Source organism: Ahaetulla prasina, chromosome 3 (genome assembly GCF_028640845.1).
Source record: "Ahaetulla prasina isolate Xishuangbanna chromosome 3, ASM2864084v1, whole genome shotgun sequence".
In the NCBI taxonomy this organism is placed as follows: domain Eukaryota; kingdom Metazoa; phylum Chordata; class Lepidosauria; order Squamata; family Colubridae; genus Ahaetulla; species Ahaetulla prasina.
Genome location: NC_080541.1, coordinates 102,040,684 through 102,058,257, shown reverse-complemented (window position 1 = coordinate 102,058,257; position 17,574 = coordinate 102,040,684). Strand labels below are relative to the sequence as shown.

General features: G+C 37.5%; 1 long non-coding RNA gene across 1 annotated transcript; it reads right to left on the bottom strand.

Moving 5' to 3' along the window:
* Positions 1-918: 918 nt before the first annotated feature.
* LOC131194538 (uncharacterized) lies at positions 919-4,187 on the bottom strand. The gene is made up of 3 exons (XR_009154221.1): positions 2,246-4,187; positions 1,545-1,699; positions 919-1,446 (listed from the first exon to the last, which is right to left on the bottom strand). It is a non-coding gene; the product is annotated as an uncharacterized LOC131194538 (long non-coding RNA).
* Positions 4,188-17,574: the final 13,387 nt, after the last annotated feature.

The following is a 17,574-nucleotide window of genomic DNA, read 5'->3' as shown; positions in this document are numbered from 1 at the left end:
TTACCCATTCACATCTGTTTATGCAATCCACAGCTAATTGACTGAGAACAGAGATAACGATTGTCACCAACTAAACAGATGGATGATCTGCTGCATGAAAGTAATACCAAGCATAACAAAATCCACATGCTACATATCTTTCAAGATGAGACAGTTTAGGATCCTCATTCTTCTGCTTTATATTATTTTCAGTAGAGTGTGTAGAGTTTTAGGGAGGGGTAACACCTTTGGCAAAGGGACACATTATGTCCTTTCCAGGCAGTTTGCCCACCTTTGGCCCTTACCTGTCACTCAACTCTCACCAGTAGCTCCCCAGACAACAGCTTTGACAAGTCAGCTAAAACAGGGTAGCTGATGAGTCTTAAACCAGTATATGGAGACAGATTCTGGAAGACTGAGAAGATAAGACCATTGGAAGGCCCAACTGTCATGAAGGCAGTCTCGACAACCATTGTGGAACATAAAAAACATAACAAGACACGGAAGATGTCCTGGTTATCCACTGTACCTAATCTTATCTCCAATGCAAGGACTTACTACTGGACTCAAATGGGAATTGAGAAGAAAGAGTGTGGCTGCTGATGTACAACTCTCCCTCAGTTAAATCCAATTTATATGCCAGTATCAACACCATCAAGGGATGTGGCGGCTCAGTGGCTAAGATGCTGAGCTTGTCAATCGAAAGGTCGGCAGTTCAGCGGTTCAAATCCCTAGTGCCACATAACGGAGTGAGCTCCTGTTACTTGTCCCAGCTTCTGCCAACCTAGCAGTTCGAAAGCACGTAAAAATGCAAGTAGAAAAATAGGGACCACCTTTGGTGGGAAGATAACAGCATTCTGTGTACCTTTGGCATTTAGTCATGCTGGCCACATGACCACAGAGATGTCTTCGGACAGCACTGGCTCTTCGGTTTTGAAACAGAGATGAGCATCGTCCCCTAGAGTCAGGAATGACTAGCACATATGTGCGAGTGGAACCTTTACCTTTATCAACACCATCATTATCATCAGTCTTTTAAAAAAAAGTCATGTGGTGATGGACAAGTGACAAAACAATAGATATGGATACACTGAGAGCTGTATGCAGTCATGGATCTGTATGCAGGCAGCTCTGGTCGTTGTCGTTTTTTCACTGGAAGAAACAGCAGTGCAACTCTGGAGCATGGGGTTGGACTAAAAGATCTCCAAGGTCCCTTCCAACTCTGTTATTCTGTTAATCTGTTAAACCCAGTGTCCACTTGGGTGACTGAGCAGCCCTTTTTAGGAATGCACTGTTCACCTCCATAGTATGAGGAAAAGCCTTAAAAAGTCCTAAACACTGCCTCCTTCACAACAGTCTGGCCAGTTTACCATGGTTGATAGGGTCCCATCTTGGCACTTGAACAAACACAGAAAAAAATGCAGGTCATCATTGGCACTTGGCATATGCACCCACATTTGGACAATCCTACAAAAGAAAAACCAGAGAGGAAAAATAGCTGTAATTGCCAGAGAGCTTACAATATTGATACTGCAGCCCTGCTGCAATGGTAAGATTTGCCTTACCATTTAAAGTCAGCCGACTGAAATTGAAGGTGGATGCACTTTTGGGGGGGAGTAGTCATGATAATGATGAGAGTCATGATGCTGGAGTTGGGTTTGTCATTAGGAGTCACCCTGTTTGGAAACTTGTTAGTCTATTCAAGTGTGTGAACAACCAGCTACAAAACAAAAGTAAAGCCACCATAAGAAGCACTTATGTCCCCACAATCATCAACCTTGACGAGATGAAAGACATGTTCTATGAAGAACTAGGTGCCCAACTATCAGCAGTGAGCAGCACTGACAAGTTGATCTTGCTCAGAGACTTTAATGCAAGAGTAGGGTGCGATTCTGCAGCCTGGTTGGGAGACATGGAGTGGGAAAATATAATATTAATGGCCTACTCTTACTGAAATGAAGCAGGTGACTTCCTCATCACCAATACAACTTCCTGCCTCTCTACCTGTAACCTGGCTGCAATCCATCCACCCACTCTAAGCACTTATTGACTGTGTCATTGTCAGGAGAAAAGACAGATAGAATGCCAGGAGTAGTACTGACTGTTGGACAGATCTCATGCTCATTGTCTCCAAAATGAAACTCCACATCAGATCCAAGAGGCGACCACAAGGAAGCAAGGCCATGAAAAAAAAATGTGGCCAGACTGAAGAGCCTTGGCACAGCTTCAGCCAAAGGCTCAAGATTTAGTAACTAAGTTTGCTTACCTGCATCTTGCTGCCAGTGCTGTGGATGACTGGGAATTCTTTAAGGATGTTGTCCATTCATCTGCACCTAAAGAGGCTAGTGCCCACTACTCACAACCAGCATGACTGGCTTAATGAGAATGATGAGGAGGTACAGGTTTTACTTCTTGAAAAGCATCATCTTCATCATATCCATCAGAACAATTGCGACACATGTGTCCTTCTACCTAGTACAGGCTTCTGTGTCATCTCATTCAGGACTGCTGCAATTGAGATCTACATGAAGTTAACAAGCTTCTATCGATACCAAAGTATTCAGATGATGAATTGAAAGTAAAAAAAAATGGCTGAAAACACCAGGACAATTGCTCCAAATCAGGGAACAAAATAGAAATTAACTTCAGTATAATATTAAGGTGATGTACATTGTGTATTAGTGGACTCTCTAACTTGGAGTTTGTTTTTAATTATAAAAGCAAGTTTAATGCTTTATTAAGAATATAATTAGGGATCATTGTGGCAGCTCAGCAAAATGTTAATGCAATGTAAAGCAGTTGTGGAAAAGGCAAATTCTGTGTTCAGGTTCATTGGGAAAACGATTGAAAATAAAATTGTCAAACTTTATGATGTCTTTGTTGTATAACCGCCCTTAGAGATGTCCTGAGGCATCTCAACAGAAATTGTGTGGCGCTGAGAAAGCAGGAAACAACAACCTAATGATCAAGAAAATGGAGCACCTTCCATACAAATAGTAAAGGCTACCATGAATGCCGTTTTATTTTTAGGTTTGAAAGGGAGCATAATGAAGGACTGGAGAACAATATATTAAGGCAGCCCTTGAAGAAAGAACTTTTGGTGAGGATACCTTGGTGCTTTTTCACCTTGATTATTTTCTTGCAGACATTTCATTACCCAAACTACTTAACATCATCAATGCTGATGATGTTACCTAATTTGGGTAATGAAATAGCTCAGAGAGCACCAAGAACCCCTTTGGTCTAACAGTTAAGGTACTAGGCTAGAAACCAGGAGACTGTTATTAACGATTAATGTTATCAAGAACAGAAAGCAGAAAACCAAGGCAGAAAATGTTTACTGTTTATTATTTGGCGGGCTTCAGTTCAGCATTACATCCACTGAATCCCAAAGAACAGAGGAACATCAATAGGTAAAGACAACTTACTTTGAATCAGCTGATTCAGTTAGAATCCTACATTTGCACAAGGCCACCTCAGGAATATCTTGTGACCTGACTTTGACTGAACTCTTCTACTGAAAACATAAATCATTTCTTTTAGTCAGAGGCTGATAGTTAAATGCATAAAGGAGGGTGGGGGAAGAGAAATATCTCACAAGTCTCTTTCATGCTAAATCTGAAATCTCATTTGTTAGTATGGAAAGGAGATTAGCTTCTACCCACCCACCCACTTCTCCAGTCGCATGTCTTTTATATCTGAAAATTCATCTAGGTTCACCCTGCCAGCCATTTATTAGCTCCATACCCCATTTATTTTATTTATTTATTTTGTCACAACAGTATATATAAGCATAAGCATGAAATAACTTTATGATATATAAGCATATATATAAGCATAAGTATGTAATAACTATATGAATTGGATACAATGAAAGGGAACATTAGGACAGGAACGGTAGGCACACTTGTGCTCTTATGAATGCCCTTTACAGACCTCTTAGGAATGGGGTGAGGTCAATAGTAGATAATTTTTGGTTAAAGCTTTGAGGATTTTGGGATTTGTCAATATCCATTTGAATACTTGGTGAATATTTTCTTGTTTAAATCTCTTATTTGGGGGCAGTGACCCCAAAAAGAAACTGCATCTTTTACCACAAATGTAGCAGTTTGTAGTACAACTGATGGCCTTTTTCATACATATACACACACAAAAACCTTAAGGCTATCCTATCATTCAGAACAATTTGGAAATAAATGCATGGAACATTTAACCAATAACACATCTAGCAATGATCCTGAAATGTCTTGTTTCCTGATTTGTATTAGAAAATCTATTGTTTATTTATTTATTTATTTATTTATTTAATTTATTTATTTTATTTATTTGTCACAATAGTATATGTAAGTGTAAGCATGAAATAACTATACGATATATAAGCATATATATAAGCATAAGTATAAAAAAAGAAAAACTATACGAATTAGATACAATCAAAGGGAACAATAGGACAGGAACGGTAGGCACGTTTGTGCTCTTATGCACGTCCCTTACAGACCTCTTAGGAATGTGGTGTGGTCAATAGTAGATAGTTTTTGGTTAAAGTTTTGGGGATTTTGGGAAGAGACCACAGAGGTAGTGAATTCCAGGTATTAACAACTCTATTACTGAAGTCATATTTTCTGCAGTCAAGATTGGAGCAGTTCACATTAAGTTTAAATCTATTGTGTGCTCGTGTAATGTTGTGATTGAAGCTGAAGTAGTCTTCAACAGGAAGGATATTGTAACAGATTATTCTATGAGTTAAACTCAAGTCATATCGAAGGCGGCAGAGTCATGTTCCTTGGTATCTACAGCCACATCACTCCTTGAATTCAGGACTTCTAGTTTTTAACAGCAGTTGCTTGTTCTAAATTTTAGTTCCCCCATCAATTTCAGATGTTACTTTCTAATTTATGCCATTTGGACTAATCTATAATTTAATAGATAAATAGACCATATTATTAGTCCTCTCATATTAAACAATAGCTGTTTATACTGTAGATCCTACAGCAGAGAAAGAATGCATTTTTTCACTATTCTATTATCTTCCTTAGCTAGAAAGGAACTCCAAAGTTAAATTAACTCCTGCTCCTCCTGAGAATTCTGACACAATGTCTAATCTCACATTGCTTGTAACATTAAAAGCCATGACTCATGATTCAGACTATTATAAAACAACAGGGTTTCAACAATTAAAAACTACTATAGCTGATTTAAAAATCTCTGTTGAAGGACTTGCTTCTTTGATAAGAACATGGTGGAGCTTAAACAAACAGTGACTCTGTGGCATGAGAAAATAATAAATCAACTTGAAACCATGGATAAGCAGCACATTAGGAAAATAGTGCTACAAAATCATTTATAGGAATTTAATTTGGTAAATATATGACAGATCTTTGAACTCAAGGCTAATATTCTTTTTTTTCCAATAGAAATGATTTCTGACTCCTTTCATTTTTAAATTCTCTCATTTTAATTGGTCAGGTACATGATTACAATATATTGTCTAAAATTTCTGATCAAGCTCAGCTAAAATACAACTATTTTAAAGAAGAAGCATTCTATATTTAAAAATGCTATTTAAATAAATACGGGTTGTTATTTAAATTATATACTTTATAAACAAAATGGAACAAAATTTTGATTATTTTTAATACAAAAAGATGTTCTGCAAATTTAGGGGTCTGGATTATTGCTTATGCACCATGGAAAAAGAAGCAATAAAAGTTAGATCATTAAAACTGGGAAACAGGATTAATATTTTTAACAACTTGCGAGGCAACTTTCACTGCAACTATATAATACTTTCTCTATTAAAATGAAACTTGGTCATTTTTATCCCCTCAACACTGAGTATCTTTTTTTTTAATTATATAAAACTAGATTACTGGAAGTAAGCAGAAAATTATCACTTTTTGCATTAAAACAACACCAGCAACAGAATTTTATCCCTATAAAGCAGACTTTTTTTCGTTTTTACACTCAGCTTAGGATATACTAATTAAATATTTTAATGGAATAACTTTTCTGTATATTATTCAAGAACAACTTATTTAGCTGCTTCATTATCTCCACAAGAAATAAAGAATATTATTAAATTGATGGAATTAAATACAATACCTAGTCTTGATGGTTCTCCTGCAGATTGTTATATGACATTCTCTGAATTTATATATTGTCTCGCCCCATAGCATCTACCCAGCCAACTTTATTTTAGAGGATTGCTAGGCTCCAGGTTCCAAACAATGTCATCTAACCAGGACCCCAGATGCATGGCTTCTTAGTAGGAGCACTTGCCCTATGGGAGGAGGTTTCCCTCAAGATCTGGATGCCAGTGAAACATCTGTAATGCAGCCACATATGCCAGGCAATCTTTTGATACAGCCCTGACTTCTATCATTTAAATCTGTCATATTATCTAAACAGGAAGATATTGGTTTTTATTAATAATTGTATTGATTTTCTTAGAGCACAGCTATTAAATAAAACATAAACAGAAAAACACATTTTATGTATACCAAACAATTTGAACTATACTACATATTTTGAAAAATATGAGTCCTTCGGGAGAAGGGCGGTATAAAAGTCTAAATAATAAATAAATAAATATTTTGAAAAAATGAATAATACAATTCAGCATTAACAGATATAGTTTAAAATAAAATTTAAAAGAATGAGAAATAATACATAAAGCCTAAAAAGTAAAATATTTCTATTTTTATAATATAAAAATACTAGTTAGATGTTTATGCACAGTATTAAAACTATGTTTTTTAAAAAAATAATTGAACCTATACCACACAGAACTATATTTTCCAAATTCCTTTCCATTGCTACAAAGTCACCTCAAAGGCTAAGAGCAGACCCATTTCATTAAGCCAAAATTTAAAATCAGATATATAAAGGTCTTTTCAGGAGTACATAATGAGCCTTTTTTTGAGAATCCAAAGATTGAAAGATGTAATTTAACAATATATTAACATCTTTATATTTTAACTTCCTTCCAACACCTTTTCTACATTAGTGCTCTTGTCTAATTCAAAAGGAATCACTAAACAGCACAACTAAACCATAAGTACGAAAGCACCTTCAGATTTTGTGCATTGGCTATAAAAGGATAATAGCCAACTTTTATAAACTTTCATTGAGGAGAATAATAAATTGGAAAAAATTCAAATTGACCCCTATTTTTCAGATTGTAAGAAAAATACTTAGCATTTCTTAAATCCATTATTTGAGCAACATAGGACATTTCCAATGTCTTGTATAATCTCAGTTATTTTTGATGAAGTTATGATAATATTAATTTATTGATTTAGCTTCCAGAAAAATCCTTTCTGCATACATTCAAAGCTACCAGGGTTTCAGACGCCTCCAGAGCATCTAATGTGTTGGTGCAGAAATAGCACCAAGGGCATCTGGTTTACCACTCAACCTGCTGTGAACAATTGACCCCTTCCACTATTCTTCTAAGGTTAACCCTTGTTGCAGCAAAATTGCTCATCCTTCTCAACAGAAGAGAAAGGAAATGCCTTGGGCAACAAAGAAGAGCCTTCCTTGCAGCTCTTGTTCTGATGGAAACCTGGAAGGATGCCAGCATGGCATCTATTGCACAGGCAAGAAACCACCTTTCTCCTCCAGGCACAAGACTAACCATATGGCAAACAGCTCCCACACAGTCACTGTAACAGAAGCCTGGACCTTAAGGAAAACAGAATGAACAAGAAATGAAGGCAGTGGCTTACACATGTAACTGGCTATTAAAAGAGGAGAACATGCCAGCTTTGAACAAGGATGGAGGGGGAAATTGTTGCAACTCACTTGGGATCTGATTTGCTTTTATACATTCCTATAGCCAAGCAACCATGTCTCTTAGCATAGCCTTGTCCAACATGCTACCTTCCCAGCTTGTTACCCTATATTTGCTACAGGTTAAAGTAGGTTCTCATTCTTTCCTCCTTCTCCACTGGGGTATTTTCTTTTATTGCAGGATATTGTCGTTTTCTTATTTATATTATGGCTAGAGATCTTAAAAGCTAGATGCTTCTTTGGCCTTTCAGAAACTCTGATGGGGCCTGAAACATTTGGCAGCAGGTATCCTGCAGTGAGAGATGATCACAAAGAGTGGAACGTGCCTCCCTTGACATTGGAGAGTTTCTGTGTTGGCCCCAAAGAATAAGTCAAGGCTTATTCTAGCAGTGGATACCCATCTTCAAGTAAATAAGAGCCCTTCTCAATAGACTAAGCTTTCTATCCAATGCTACTTTCCAAAGGAGCCAGTTAAAGGTCCCTGGAAACCCACCCTTTGTGGGGCATGACAGCCCACCCGCCAAATAAACAAAAATATAACTTTCTCTGACAATTCTAATCTCACCTTAGGCACAAAACCAGCTGGCTGATCTTTGGTCAATCTGTTTTGCTCAGCCCTAGGAAGGAGGCAGGGTCAAGTCACTTCCCCCCCCTAAAAAAAAATTGCCAAGGAAATTGCAGGGACTAGTCCAGGCAATCAGGAGTCAACACTATCTTGAAAGTATTTATAAAAAACCTCAAAACATATAAATAAATGTATTTATTTACTTACTGTACTTACATAGCTTCCATGCTGCTCCAATCAGCCAGACCCTGAGCAGCTTACAACTCCAACATATAGTAATAAGGTTAAAAGAACAATATGGGAGTGCAAAGAGATATAGCGAGGTGGTTCAAAAAAAATATTTACATACATTGGTGAAATCTGAGAATAGAGCCATCAAATGTAGGTCTCTTCACACCACTTTTATGTTTCCCTGGTCGCTTCTATCATATATCAATAAAAAATTCATCACACTCATTTTTGACTGAAGGGTGACTTTAATTAGAACTTCTTATGCAGGTTTCAACAGCTTTTTTATTATCTATAAAAAGGTGCCTACACACACTCTTCCAGGAAATAAGAGCAAATCTGTCTCTCCAGCTCAAAAAGGGAAAATGAAAAGGCTGTTAAAAGTATAAGTAATTTTAACTGATTCATTGATCTGAATAGTTTTTACTGTAAGTATTTCTGTAACACTTTGAAGTTCAGCTCAGTGCTCGGTTACATCCCTTAGGGTTCCTTTACAGCCATTAAGAGCATGTACCTTTTATCTGGTGCCTTCAATTAATTGAATTTCAGAAATATTTCAAGATTCTTTTCTTTTTTCTTAAAGAAAATCATTACACTCCTGGAGGACATTCCTCTGTGATTTATTGTTACAGTAATTAAAAACACTCAGTATTACGGTGGTCACTGCTGACACTCGTCTGCCCCTGGCTATATTTTTGTTTAACTTAAAAGAATGTAGTAACGTGGAATAGTTGTCAAGCCAAGCAAAACTTGTTTCTTCACTTCTTGTCCCTCCAAATTCTGGCACAGTTTTCGGCTGAAGCACTATCCTATTTACATGACCTTGATAACCAAACAATTAGGCCAGGCATAAAAAAAAATCTGAATAACAATGTTTTGTTATTGTAAATGGTGTTTCATCCTATCCCCTCTTTTCTCAGTGACTTAGATATATATTTCTCCCTCCCTTCTCCTTTTTGGGGGGGAGCAGTCACATCCTCTTCTTCTGCAGCAATGATAGTTGTGAAAAGCCTTTTTAAAATGCTAATTAGGCTCATTAGAAGACAGTTTTGTTCAAGCAGCCAGTAACAGGAAAGTGTAAAAGCTGCATTAATTACAATATTATGGAGTAATTGTCATTGCTTTGTTAACTTCCATTTGCTATTAATCCCAGCTGTTATTAATTTAAATATGATAAGCCTAATTTCTTTTAAAGCAAACATTCTAATAGGGACTTGACTTTTTAATGCAAGATCTTAGAGCATTAATATTCCATGTGTTTTAGGTGAAAAACCTGAGATGTACCAAAGTATCAAGTGGGAAACTGAAGAAGAGATGAGAAGCAAAATATTTTCAAAGAAAAAACCAAGGAAGTCTGGTTGCCTTTGGGAAAAAGCACCTTTGGGACAACCATGATCTGGATGACTGAGAATCTCCATAGATATCAAGTAGAGTTGATATGTCATTACAGGTAAACCTTGCTTACCCAGTCACTTGTTCAACAACTTCTCAAAGTTATAACAGTGCTGAAAAAAAAGAGACTTGTGATCATTATTTCAAGTTGTACTTATTGCTGTTTCCCCGCAGTCATCTGAATGCTATTCAGGAGCTTGGCAACTGACACGTGTTTACAATTGCCGCAGCATCCCATGATCACACAATCATCCCTTTCAATCTTCACAGTCAGCTTCCAATAAGAAAAATCAATGGGAAAACTGATAGGAAGTCACAAGGCCTGGCCACTTGGTAGCATTCAGCTTAACAACCACAGTAGGAATTGACATCGTAAGTCTGTACAGTACATAATGTTTCATTTCACAAGCATGTTGCTTAGGAACAGAATTGCTGGTCCCAATTGTAGTTGGTAAGTGAAGACTATATACTCATCAGAGAACTGTGACTGGCTGCAGCTCTACTGAAAAAATATTCCAAATTCCTTAACAGAAGAATACTTCCTCACTTTCCATGACCATATCACAAACCTGTCCCCCCCCCACCTTTTTTGTCAAGTCCTCATCTCATATCCAGCCAATAGCTGAGACAGCTTAAAGTTGGTCTGTCTTAACTACTTCAATTTTAAAATCAGGTTTTTTTCCCCTTCTACACTGACACTGGTATAATCTGACAAGTATTGATACCCATGGCCAGAGTTAGGATCTGTCCAACTCCAATTGGCTATTTCATACTGCTTCAGCCATGCCTATCCTCTTTGGTTGCTTGGCACTGTCCTCCCTGGCCATTTTGGTTTGAGCTGTGGAAGAAATCAGATCTCTGACTTTTACAGAAACATCTGCCCCTTATGCCTGAGCTGCACTCATCAGCTCTCCTCATAAGCATGGGTTTAGAGATACTGAAAGTGCTCTAAAGCTGTTTTCTAAACATGGGATTAGCAGTCTTTTGAATGGAGTCCTATACTGCCCAGAAAATTGATATAAACTGGGGAAGAGAGCCAGGTTCATCCAAGACCCCTTTCATGCCTGCCATCTATTCATCAAGCAATGTGATAAAGACACCACTCTAATGCCCCAGGGGAGGTTTCAAATAGAATAGAATAGAATAGAATTTTTATTGGCCAAGTGTGATTGGACACATGAGGAATTTTTCTTGGTGCATATGCTCTCAGTGTACATTAAAAAAAAGATAGCAGTTCGCTCGTGGGCACACAAACCCTTTCTCACTGTCCAATGCTTCTACGCATGCACAGAAGCATCTAGGCGGGTAGGCAGAGCCTCCCATCACTGCCACTACTGGTTCACCCGATCCGAGGTGAACCGGTAGCAACCCACCACTGCTATGCCCCTCCAAGAGTGATCCAGCCATATATGATTAACCACTGAATTTTCTTTGATAAATGATACATGGTGGGAGAAGAAAGAAAGCCAAGGAAACCCACCAATTCTTTTCCTTAACTTGACCTGTAGTAATAAATAAGCTTAGCATTATTTACTGACCACATCACTGTGGTAGAGATTGGCAATGGGGCTAATACTATATTTTTTGGAGTATAAGACGCACCGGAGTATAAGACGCACCTTAGTTTTTGGCGAGAAAAATAGGGAGAGGAATTCTGCATACCAGATATCTATCTGGCTAGTCCCAGCAATTTGCTCACTGGTTTTGAGGTTGGGGCTGGTTGGGGGTGTCAGCTTCAGCACATTAATTTGCTTGCTGGTTTTGAGGTTGGGGCTGGTTGGGGCTGTGCTTCTAAAGCACAGCTGATTGTTGGAGGGTGCAGCAATTAGAAAATCAGGCAAAACATGGAAGATCACTTTGCTCGTGTTGGGGCTGAAAAACAGTTTCAAAAGCGCAGTTAATCCTCAGAGGGAGCTCCAGTGACTAAAGCGGGCAAAGCGCAGAAGGAGTAAGAGAAGGCAGCAGCTGTTCCAGGTAGCCATTTTGAGCACCGTGCAGGGTTACATTCGGAGTATATAATGCACCCAAATATTCAGCCTCTTTTAGGAGGGAAAAAAGTGTCTCTTATACTCTGAAAAATGTGGTAATTTAGAGCGACATACTTTTCTGCCAGCACTTTAACATGGTCGTCTGGAAGAGCCCTTTATTAGAACTAACTAAAAAAATAGTATTTTGGAGTAGGGAGTCACAATCAGGAGACAGGGAGAAAGATACTGGTTTTCTTTCAGAAGCTCAAGTTAGTGAACTTGGCACTCCCTGTTCCAATTTTCCCAAGGGGAACCGAAAATGAGTATCTAATCCAAAATCACCAGTGAATTTCCATATCTGAGGGTGAACTCCAGTGTGAATTTTCCCATTTCTGCCCAAATCACCCACTATCGTCATATGGGGGAAAGACTTGGGAGACTGGGCCAAGACACAGCCAAGGCAACAGTAAGATAAGAGATAGCATAGGCTGCAACTGGATAGTGGATGAAGCAAATGGCTCAGTAGTCTATGGTTAACTTTTAGACTGTAAAGATGATGGGGAGATGTACTGTACATTCAGAATTGCAAGATTGATAATTGCGTAAACCAAATAAAACTCACAACCAGATGTACTAATTATACTTTATTATAAAGCTACAGTAACAGAATGTTGCAAGTCTGAAAGTACATCTCTCCCCAATTAGAGCAATACTGTATGCTTTACCAGCTTCAAAGTAACCTAAAATATGTAGATGTTTATCTGAAGTAAAGTCACTAATTCAGTTCTATATACTTACCAACCACAACTGAGATTGGCAATTATCACATGACCACACCCGATTTATGATGTCAATTCATTAGTTCCAATTGTGGTCATTAAGTGAATTACAGCTTCTTAAGCCAACATCATTTGACCACAATTTGCAACTTCCTGTAAGCTTTCTCTTTGGTGTTGGAAGCCAGCTATGAAGGTTGCAAGTAGTGGTCACATGACTGTGGAACACCGTGACCATCATAAATGTGCGCCAGTTGCTAAGCACTCAAATTGTACTTACATTGGGAATGCTGAAAAGGCCACAGCCTTAAGGATCAGCTGTATGTCTTCTTTTTCAGCACCATCATAACTTCAAATAATCACTGAACAAGTGGTCAATAAACAAGGACTACCTGTAAACTTACAGAAAACAATGAAGGTTAATATTGGGGAAAATCAATGGATCTAAGTTTTAAGATATGTTAAGTGTATTTTTATGACCTAGGGATAAAGTTCATTCATTACAAGATGTAATTGTTTCATGTTTACGCCAAAAGGATTTTTTAAAGATATGGATAACAATTTGTGTGTGTGTGTGTGTGTGTGTTGGCATTGTAAGAGCTTTGATAAATGATTTGGTCATGTTCCTTTTTGGCTCCTTTTTGATTTCAAACATTTCATATGTTAATTCAACTTTGGGGGAAAATATCATTGTAAAAGATGTAAATGAAATACTAAATTACACTCCCAAAATACAAAGTTTGACAATTCATGAAGATAGATAGATAGATATAGTGTTTTTCTGTTGAAGCACCTGATCTGCCCCAATGTGGGAGGGAGCATTACTGCTTCCCTTTCACCTTTCAGCTCCAGTCCAGGAGCCCTCAAGCAGTCCCATTCATAACAAACCATTTTATACCAAATATATATTTGCTGATAAAGAAATAAAGAAATATATTTTATTTATTTTATTTATTTATTTTGTCACAACAATATATGTAGGTATCATACAAAAAGATTATACAGTATATAAACATATATGAGTAAATATAAGGAGGTATAAGCATATATATAGAAAGAAGAAAAGAAAAACAATAGGACAGGAACAGTAGGCACATTTGTGCGCTTATGCACGCCCCTTATGGTCCTCTTAGGAATGGGGTGAGGTCAATAGTAGAAAGTTTTTGGATAAAACTTTTAGGATTATGGGAAGAGACAACAGAATCAGGTAAAGTATTCCAAGCACTGATGATTCTGTTACAGAAGTCATATTTTCTGCAATCTAGATTAAAGCGGTTGACATTAAGTTTAAATCTATTAGTTGCTCTAGTATTATTGCAATTAAAGCTGAAGTAGTCTTTAACAGGAAGGACATTACAATAGATGATTCTGTGAGTTAAGGTTAGGTCTTGTCAAAGGCGACTGAGTTCCAAGTTTTCTAAGCCTAGGATTTCGAGTCTGGTGGGATAGGGTATTCTATTGTTTTCAGAGGAATGGAGAACTCTTCTTGTAAAATATTTCTGGACACGTTCAATTGTATTGATGTCAGAGATGTGGTGAGGGTTCCAAACAGGCGAGCTGTATTCTAGAATTGGTCTAGCAAATGTTTTATACGCTCTGGTTAGTAGTGTGGTGTTTTTGGAAAAGAAGCTACGCAAAATTAGGTTTACAACTCTTAGAGCTTTTTTTGCTATGTAGTTGCAGTGGGCTTTGGCACTTAGATCATTTGACATGAAAACTCCAAGGTCTTTAATGGGATGGAGGTCGTCTGTAAGGTAATGTCCATCTAGTATGTACTTAGTTTTTGGGTTCTTTTTTCCTATATGTAAGACTGAGCATTTGCTGGTTGAAATTTGGAGCTGCCAATTTTTAGACCAAGCGGTTAGATGATCAAGGTCGTTTTGAATGATAGAAGTATTGTCTGTGATGTTAAATAGTTTGACATCATCAGCAAAGAGAACACAATTACTTGAGATATGGTCACAAAGATCATTAATGTATAGTATAAAGAGTGTTGGTCCAAGGACGCTGCCTTGAGGAACGCCACTCTTGACAGGAACAGGATTTGATAAAGCATTGCCAATTTTGACCACTTGTTGTCTGTTAGACAGAAAAGCAGATATCCATTTGTGGAGGGGTCCTGAGATGCCATAGGATATTAGTGTTAGGAGAAGTTTATTGTGTACTACTGAGTCAAAAGCTTTGCAGAAGTCTATGTAGATTGCATCTATTGATTTGCCTTGATCAAGATTTGAAGTCCATATGTTTTTGCAGTGGAGAAGTTGTAAGTTACATGATAATTTTTTCCTGAAACCAAATTGTTTGTTGGAGAGTAGGTTGTTTGTTTCTAAGTGTGAGGTAATGGATTGGTTGATGATAGATTCCATGACTTTGCAGGTGACGCAGCAAAGGGAGATCGGTCTGTAGTTTTCGACTAAGCTGGGGTCTCCTTTTTTGAAGATAGGGATGACTGTGGCTAGTGACCAAAGTTTGGGAAGAGAACTGGTAGTGAAAGCTTTATCAAAGATAATACTTAGGGGTTCTGCTATATTAATGGAAAGTTTTTTTAAGAAGTATGCACACAGTCCATCGGGTCCAATAGATAGCGATGGTTTTAAGTTATGAAGAGCTTTTCCAACGTCTTCTGTGAAATCTATATGAGTTAAATCATCATAATCATTGCTGGTACGTTTGTGGAAAGTCGGATATGTGTTATCAGAGTTAACAAAAACTGAGCCAAAGAAAATGTTGAAGAGGTTTGCTTTAACTGTTTCGTCATTGCATTCTTTGTTGTTAGAATCTTTTAGTGGTGGGATGGATCTAGAGTCTTTAAGTTTATTGTTAACAAAATTATAAAAGGCACGATTGGAATTTGTGTGCAGAAGGTTCTCTTCTTGCTTGGTGTGGTAATTTGTGCATTCAGTTTTTATTTGGTTGCATATGTTTCTGTAGTGGTTTTTGAAATTTGTAACATAGCCTTTTTTGTTTCTTTTCCAGAGGGATTTTTTTTTTGATTGAAGCTTTTTTATTGATATGGGTAGTTTGTTTTTCTTGATCATGGTAGTCATTTGTGGTACATATAGTTTAATGACTCTATTGATTTCAAGTAGGAAGACTCTATAGTGGTCTTCAGCGGTTATGCAGGTTGCAAACAGATTTTGCCAGTCCAGAAATGAAAGATCGTTGTTTATAAGGTCGTAATTGGCTTTTTTGAAGTTGTAGTTGGGAGTACTGTTGTTATGACGATTTAAGTATGGACGTATATTGAGACGAAAATCAATCATGCAGTGGTCACTGTTGGAAAAAGGTTCTTTAATTTGTAGTCCGTAAATTGAGTTTGAATTGTTGCAGAAGATGAGATCAAGGCAGTTGTTGAGTCTTGTATTGTTAGTTACAAGTTGTTCAAGACCTAGGTTTGTAACAGCGTTGTATAGTGTAGTATGGATTGGGTCAGTTGAACATTCATTAGTTGTCCAGTTAATGAGAGGTAGATTTAGGTCACCCAGGAAGATGAGAGGATATGGGCAAGAGGTAGCCCATGTTAGCATTGAGGTTAGCATATTTGCATGGGTAATATCATAGTCAGGGGCTCTGTAGCATAGTAAGAATCGAAGAGTAGTGTCAAGGGATAGGTCGCATAGAATAGTTTCAGGAAGAGTACATTTATATATTGTGTACATTTAATAAAATGTTAAAGAACTTGGCTAGTTGTATATTAATGCTACTTGGATCTTTTTCCTTCTTTAACTTTTAGCTTATTTTTATCATTATTATATATAGTTTCTTTGTATTAAAAATCATACTGCTATTTTAAAAACTTCCAAATGCTGCAATTTTAATTTTATAAAAACAAATTATTCCTTCAAACTGTGGCTCAATTAGTTGACTGTCCAATATATTGACCACTAGATGGAAGCGAAGAGTTAGATATTTGTGCATCTGCTCAGATTCCAGCCTCTCTCATAGCCAAAAGAGAACTAAGGAATGGGACAACAGGCCTGAAATCAGATGTAAGAGAGAGATCCCATAGAAAACCAACAGAACCAATTGGAGTCACAGGTTTATTTATTTGTAACTTGTGATTTCCAAATGCTTTCCCCATGTGCATCAACAACACACTTTGCATTGTCCACATGCAACATCTAGAGGCAGAATAGGAGGGAAAACACCAAATCTAGAATGAAGACCTTAAAACCATCCTTGGGTTGCCTCAACTTCTGGTAGGCAAAAGATGCAGGTGGCAAGTGAACATGTCTTCTGGATGGTTAATAAACAGAAACCAAGGCAACAAGGTTATGCAGATCTGCAGTTAGAATAAGCAATTATTAATAAAGGAGAATATTTGTTCCTCGGGGTTGACATGAGGGGTCCTTGGTGCTCTCTGAGCTGGCTTGTTTTTTTGCAGACATTTCATTACTTGAACTAGGTAACATCATCATTGCTAGTAGGGAGCAAACTGCACTCCTTTAGTAGCACTGATGATGTTACCTAGATTGGGTAATGAACTGTCTGCAAGAATACAAATCAGCTCAGAGAGCACCAAAGTTATGCAGATCTGCCCTCAATAAGCAATTATTTTGAAACAATTGACATAGCAACAATCTTCAGAATCCTTGGTAAAGCCAAAACAGCTCAAGCTGGAGATATGCAAGGTCTCCAACCCCCAGGTAACCATGCACAATAAACCTTAGATCCCTGAGCCCGCTAAATTGAACAGGAAATTTAAAGTAGAGCATTGTCAGTAGAGACAAATGAATACATATAAATCTCTTGTCCTAGTAATATTGTCACCAACTCAGATAAAGGTCTGCAACTATAGCGATTTTGCTGAAACGAATGAGTGAACAACTCCCCTGCTGCAGCTGTTGCTATTCAGTTCACCAAAACTCACATATAT